Below are 7,966 nucleotides of genomic sequence, written 5' to 3'. Positions count from 1 at the left end.
AGTTTTAAGTGGAGAAGGACTCTTCTTCACCCACCAGAAGCTATAGTAAAAAATAAATGCCGCCCACCTCAATTTGGCGTGTGAAATGGAGAGACCTTCTTAAAGAAGGCTTTTAACTAATACACATTGCTTTTATTTCTCAAATAGATAACCTATGATTTAATGCTAATTTAATGTAGAATTTTTATGACATGTAGAGGAGCAAGAGTCCTTCTATTGCAATATTTGATGTGCCAAAAAATTCTACACGATGAATTTATTCACCACATGAGAGTTTGGAGTGCCAAAGGTTGGCACCCCTTCATCTCATGTGACATCCTTTGGTCCCCTAATATTTGGGATGTTCCACATGGCTACCTATTGTGATTTTAGGCTGAAACCAGAGAGGAGGGACATGAAAATTATAAGAAAAAATATGAAAAACATCTAAGAAAAAGGCAAAAAAAAATTGAGTGGCAAAAGTTACAAGAAGGGTGGTGAGATTTTTAGCAAGTATTGCTTGTGTGCCCTAGGGTTTGATTTTTTCATGTGTTAAAGTCAAAAATCAAATCCTAAGTTATAAGAAATCTGAAGAGTGTCTTCTTGGTGTCATTTTGATGGTAATAATGAAAGCAACTGGGCTTTGAAACGATCGTACCATAAGTTTGAAGCAGGCAATGTTCTTCAAGAGACTAGGCTGCGGCAGCACATCAGTTAGGAAAGACCTTGTCTAACTTTTATATGGATCACCGTTGGAGGACTTCTACCTTGGAGTCTTGTGGAGAACACTATTATGCCACTTTTTCATTTTGGTGGCATAATTCTATCCCTTTTGCATGCTTGTTTTTATTTTATCGATATCGATAAGGTGATTCTAGGATTTGGATTCTGGTTCGATAGTTTTATTTGATAAATCTATTGATTTGTATGATTTTAAAATTTTAAAAATTAATTTTTACTACATGGCCGAAACCCAACATGAACGTCATTAGCTCATTCACCTTTTCCAATAAAAGGTGACTTGATCATCTTACTAAGAAGATAGGATTGATGGATTGATAATGATTCACAATCATTAACTTTGAGAATTATCTCCTGTTGATCCTATTCTGATTAAATGATCTAGCCTAAATTGTCAAAGATAGGAATCCATGACATAATCTACTTAGAGTATTTGATTGCTGTGTACTATACACTAACAGACTATGATTATTCATAAATATTATTTCTAGTTATCCGCATGATTTTAACATCATTCATTATGATATCACAAAAATCATTAGACAATAATGACAATCACTAAAATGATATTGTTAGAATTGAAAATAGGTTTGAGAATTTCTAAAATCAGAACTGAAATATGACTTTCAACTCCAGTATTCAGGAATCTTTTGCTATTTTCAATCTTTCTACTAATCTGAAGTTGTTGCAATAATTTACATAGACTTCTGATATCTAATACCCAGGTAGTAGTGTTACAAATCAAGAAATTACAAGGTGTTATTGTATAGTACCTTGTCCAGCAATCATTTACTGATTTCTCTTTCTTAGCCTATTCGAATCAAAGGACTCAGTCAGACTAGGTTAACTTTAGACTCTTTTATCAGTTCAGGCTGCTCAACCCAAGCATGACTCTCTTGCACCTTCTTTTTCTTTCTCAAAAGATTGTTGCCCCACTAAAGACACATCTTCAGATGTGGGAAAGAACTCCTTTAACTTTTGAAAGATTTTCTCCCACTTGAGCATCATTGAATTTACAACTAAATTCGTGTTCTTCACTGCTCTTAATAACACCACATGATGATATGATTATTTTGCCACTTCTGATAAGTACCTTTGATTGCATCATATGTGTTGGACATGGTAATATTAGATGCTAGATCCATAATCAAATATAGGATCCATTCATGCTCTAGAACTATTTATAATTTTTGATACCATCTATCAAAGTTGGGTCTTATAAATTAATCACTGTCAAACAATGAATGGAGCAACAGACATCTAGCCATAACTGAAAGAAAAATACAAGACCTCTATATTTATAAATTAATTAAGTCTAAAATCTTAGACTTTAGTCTAAATATTCTTCTATTATTTTATACGAATTGATAACCTCTATCTCTAATTTGAGGAATTACCTTAATTTTTTAGTGGGTACTAGAATCCATACAGACTGCATACAAGCTCGAGGATGGCTCGATCAATCCATATACATCTATGGATAGATTCTTAATCAATTATTTTTTTAAATAATTTTTAGTAATTAATTTTACTCTAAATTTTATTTCAGTAGATGATGGGTCTTTACTGAAAGTTCGATTAGGTCAAACCATTAATATGAACCTACTCAGTATTTTTAACTAATGAATGATCAGATCCAAGGATGGCTCGATCAACCCAACCATCATCAGATAGTACAATAGAGTCATCATATGATGAATGATAATTCTATCATTCAGAGAGAACACCAGATGGATGGCACCTACAATGTCAATAAAAATAATAGATCCATTACCATTCACCTTAATGGGAGGCTATGATCTAGTTATCCTCATAACTAGCTTATTTTATAAACCTAATAATTTAAAAAATTTAAGAATTAGTTTAGAAAAGAGATGAAAAGAGATTAACCAGTAAATCATAATCCTCCCACTGACTTCATTAAGTCATTGAATTGGATTAGGGTCATGCTGGTTGAAATGGCACCTAGATCAGTCACACTAATCAATCTTAATGACATGGATCAACTTGAATCATTTAGCGATCTAATCAAGACATAATTCATCAAATTAGCCAGATAAGTGAGATCGATGGGAGGGTTTGCTAAGCTTACCTTAGACACCATCAAAATGGTCAGGTAAGTCGCTCCCAATTAAAAACTATCGATTGAAATACTAAACTTATCTTAGACACCAATTAGTTAATTAGTTTTGATTTGATCAATCTAATGATTCGAGTTCAACCACTGAATCACAATCAAGATCCATTTGATCTAATCAAAGACATGGACTTGACCATCTACAACTATTGTATTAAAAAAATCTTAAGTAATCTAACTCAATATTTAATTAAACTTAATCAATTTCTCTACATGGTCAATTAATTCTTCGACTCTAACCTTAGGTTTAACCCAATTAAAAGGATCTGATTTGAGCTAACCCATGCTCCCATATTTTATGCAATGTCATTAAATTTTTAATTTATAACTCTAAATCTAATTGATTCTATACTTAATTTTTAATTAAATTTTAGCATTAATATGGATTTAGATTTAAGTTTGAAATAATTTCAACCTTTTTATTTTATAAATAATTTATAATAAATATTATGCAAAAATTTTATTCTGAAATTGGATCAACTTAATCAATATTGAGTCGGCTAGACAAGAAGATTGGGTCAACTCAGTTCAAAACTAGATTGATCAGTGATTGTGTGAGCACATTTCAGATCTAAAAAATCTTACATAATTCTAAAATCAAATCAATCATAAACACCTTTTAGATCATTTTTAAAATTTTTTATGATTTAAAATTTTAATTTTTTATATTTAAATAATTTTAATCACATAGATTAGATATCTTACATTTCATACAATTTTGCATCACATATAACAAACATAAGGTTTCAAGATCTAAGATTTTGCAGAAAAATAAGTACTTCCTTTTACGTTCTTCTTCATGAGATTTAATCATATGACACCCCTACACGTCATAAGAGCATCCCATCGAATGAGAAGAGAGGGTCTTTAAACCCTTCTTGCTCTTATGATCGGATGGCCTGATGATCAATCCAATCTAAGTACTTACTAATCGGACCATCTAATCTCATCACATATCATATATGCTTGAATTTAGATCTAATCTAAATTATATCAGGTCTAATTATAATCATAGATTATATCTAAATCAGATCATAAACATCACATGCATGATACAAAATCAGATTTTATTAAAGATCAGCACAAACTAAGATAATCTTTTTACTATAAGGATTAAATCCTACAGCAGGATAACCTTATATCAGTTTGTATAATTAATCATTAATTAAATTTAGATCAAAATATTATATATCAAATTTAAATAAAATTAAATTTTAGATTTAATATGCACATATAATATGTAATAATGAACCTAGGCTCTGATAGCACTGTTGGTGAATGTAGGTGATTTCATGCATGTATTTTAAAATTTTTTTGAATAAATTATAGTAAAAAATAATTAAAGTAATTAAATTAATTTAATATATATGATCTAATCATTAAATTAACCTACTCTAAGATCTATGACATGATATGTTGCATACAAAATCTGAAAATCAGCACAGGATAAAACTACATGCATACATGTGAATAGTAGATGAGATCTACACATATCTAAGTTCAGAACTCGATACCTGAGCATGCATCGATGATTGTCATTGCTAATAAACATAGTAGAGAAGATCTTTGCTGGTTGCTTACAGCCGCACACATGTCCGACCTCTACAAAAAGTCTACTCGAAGCTCCGATCTGATCGATCTTCTTGGAAGTACTAGCTCGTATGAAGACCTTCTTCTTAACTGATCTGGATTTTTTTTAAAATCTCTAGAATCTTTTCAGAGGTTGAAGATGGACTTCTAGAGAAGATTAAGAGGTAAAAGAAAGATAAAGAGAAAAATAATTTTTTTCTTATTTTTTCTTTCCTCCCAAACCCAAAGGTATAAAATCTTAGAAAATAGATTTTGCGCACACCCGAAGAAGGACTCTCCTCTTCTTTTTCACACCATAAACCCATTCTAAACTCCTTTAAACATGAATGTCTCTCTCTCAAAACTCTTACACACACAAGAATGAAATAAAACTCTTTTTATTTCAATGTATAAAGAGGTGGGATGAAGAGTCCTAGAGATCATGGACTCTTGATGTGTTGTCACCCCTACTCAAAAATTCATATGAAAACATACCAAAAAAATATGGGATACCCTTTCCATATTTTTTTATGATAAATCAATTCTCTATCTGATCCCCCATAAAATATCACCTCAAAATATAGCACATGCAAGGAGAAAAAAATAAGTTGGCGTGGAGAGGTGATTTGGATAAGAGCAGATTCTCCTGATAAGAAATATTTTGAAATCTAATTTTAAAATCTTTCTTTTATCAAAACCAAATTAGATTTGGATGTAAGATAGAGAGGGAGAAGAACCCTTTAGTGTGAAAAAATCTCATGCAAAAACTATTTCAACATGGAGAAAGATGACATCCAAGTGGGAGGCACATGGGGAGGAAGAGTCCAATCCTATATGGACTCCAGCTTTCCTTATTTGAATCCAAACCAAATCATATCTAGTTTAATCCAAATAAATTATATTAAATTTAATATAATTAGGTTCATAAATTTTTAATTAAATTAAGAATTAATTGAAATAAAATCTTAATCAAATCAGGGATAATTCTTCCTTAACGATTAGGTCATCTCATAACCTAATCAGATCAAACCTAATTAAATCTAATTTAATTAAATTTTATTTAATTCTTTTTACTTAATTAAATTGAGCTAATTAATTATCTAATTACTAATTAATTTTTTATTAATTTACTAACACTTAGTGAATAAATTTATTATAATTTTAGCATAAAGTTAACTATCAATCGAATTGATGATTAAGTCCTTGAACGATTCTTAATTGTTGATCAATCACATGATCAGTCAAAAAAATTTTTAGATATAATCCTATAGGTTTGAATCTAAGTTGATAGTACAGGATAACTTTTTAAACCAATCAATGTAACCATCTAGCAATGGTGATCTGAAGTTCGGATAGATCGAATGAAGGTGAAGCAACATTCAAGAACTATTGACATATGGTTACTATATAATTTATCCCTTTAACCCTAATACTCGAAGAGACCTAGATTTAACTGTCAATCCTAGATAAATCATCCACATTATATTTCAATATTTTTCAAATCCATCAGATGGATTATTCGAGCCTAGATTTTGCTAAATTGAAATGCATTGATACATTAACTCTTACTAATTCAGAGGGGTCAATCCTATCTTGACTCACGCACTGACTTGACAAGTACTTGACTGTACTCAAAAATCTTCCGTCACTGAATTAAAAACTCAGTTAGTCTAACATCAAAATATAGTGAGTTGTGTGCAAGTCACCGTGGTGATCTCAGATCGGAGGGACACTTATACCTATACTCTTCGTGAGCTATCCTTGACAGCAGAGTGCTCCATAGTTGGCCATGTTTAGTGACGATGTACTCTTACATCTCACCTATATGTCATACTAGTATCTCCATACCATTTGGTTATGAGGACAATTAACGCATATAGCACACAACGACTTACACTTGATATCACTATTGTTCTAGTAATAGTATATCGTTTAGTTGCGAACTAGTTTAAGGATTATGCGATAAATCTTCTTTATCGATCAAAGTAATCCTAAGAACTTCATCACAATATAAGAGTTCATTAGAAGATATAATCTTGTGATAAAAAAGGTTAAATAATTTTATTATTGATTAATTCATATTCATTTATAATTAGCACAATCGTCAAATGATTGGCTTTAGGATATATTTTTCAACAATAAATTGGTTGTCCTCTTAATTAAAGAGTGTAGAGACACTATTATGACATGCAGATAGAATGTAAGAGTATATTCACATCGAACGTGATCATTTATCGAGCACTCTGCTGTCAAGAGTAGCTCGTGAAGGGTGTGGATATAAGTATCCCTCAAATTTGAGATCACCACGGTGACTTGTAAGTAACTCACTATACTTTAGTAACAGACCATCTGAATTTCTAACTCAATGATGAAAAGATACTAGATGCAGTCAAGTACTTATCAAGTCAGTGTATAAGTCAAGAAAGAATTGACCTCTTTGAATTAATAGGAGATATGCATCAATGTATTTCAATTCAGTAAAATCTTGGTCAGGATAATCCATGTGATGGATTTGAAAGGTTGAAATATAATATGATCGACTTAATTAGGATTGACAGTCAAATCCTAGATCACCTTAAGCATTAGGGTGAAAGAGATGAATTATACGATAACCATATGCTAGTAGGTTCTAGAATGTTGCTTTGCAATCTTTCGACCTATCCGGACGTCGGATCCTATTGCTAGATGGTTACATCGATTGATATAAAAAATTATTTCTATACTATCAACTTAGGTTTGAATCTATGGGATCACATACATTAGAAGATTTGATCAGATCTAATGACTGAAGAGTCCAATTGGATTGTGACTCTGATGAGGAGTCCCACTAGGACTAGGATTCTGGAGGAAAGTCCCACTGGACTGGGACTCTACTATTAATGGATAATTAATTAGTAATTAAATTATTAATTGACTTAATTTGATTGAGTAAAGATCTTTGGATCACGTCTAATTGAATTAGATTCAGTTCGACTCAAATTGGATTTGATATGATCAAGCCTCCTTATAAAAAAATTTTGATCCTGATTTGATCAAAGCTTGAATTCAGTTAATTTCTAATTGGATTAGAAAATTATTAAGATGATTGAGCTTCTAATTTGATTAGGTTCATTTCTAATATTGGATTCAAATCAGATTTGATTTGATTTAGAATTAGTTTAAAAATGAAGAGTCCCAGTTGGTAAGGACTCTATCCTTATCTCCTGCACCACACCTGGATCCATGACCATATCTCAACGCCAAATTAGATTTGGCTTGAGCCTTTTGGCATCAAGGAAGTGGACCCAGTAAGGGTGGGCAACATAGTTGATGAGTCATAATTCTATCTTTTGCCTAATTCGAATGTGATCCGAATTAGAGATAAAGTGATAAGAAGAAAAGGAATTTTTCAAATAAAGAAAGTTGTTGGCACCTAATTGAATTTTTTCTTAATTTTTATGAGGTATTTTTGGGCGTGTGAGATACCAGATCTCCTCTTAACACCAAAAACTAATTTCTAAAAATTTATGCCCAAAATTATGTTTTGGCATGGAGATATGG

The sequence above is a fragment of the Elaeis guineensis genome, chromosome 11 (assembly GCF_000442705.2).
Source record: "Elaeis guineensis isolate ETL-2024a chromosome 11, EG11, whole genome shotgun sequence".
NCBI lineage: Eukaryota > Viridiplantae > Streptophyta > Magnoliopsida > Arecales > Arecaceae > Elaeis > Elaeis guineensis.
Note: the sequence above shows the minus strand (reverse complement) of the source record.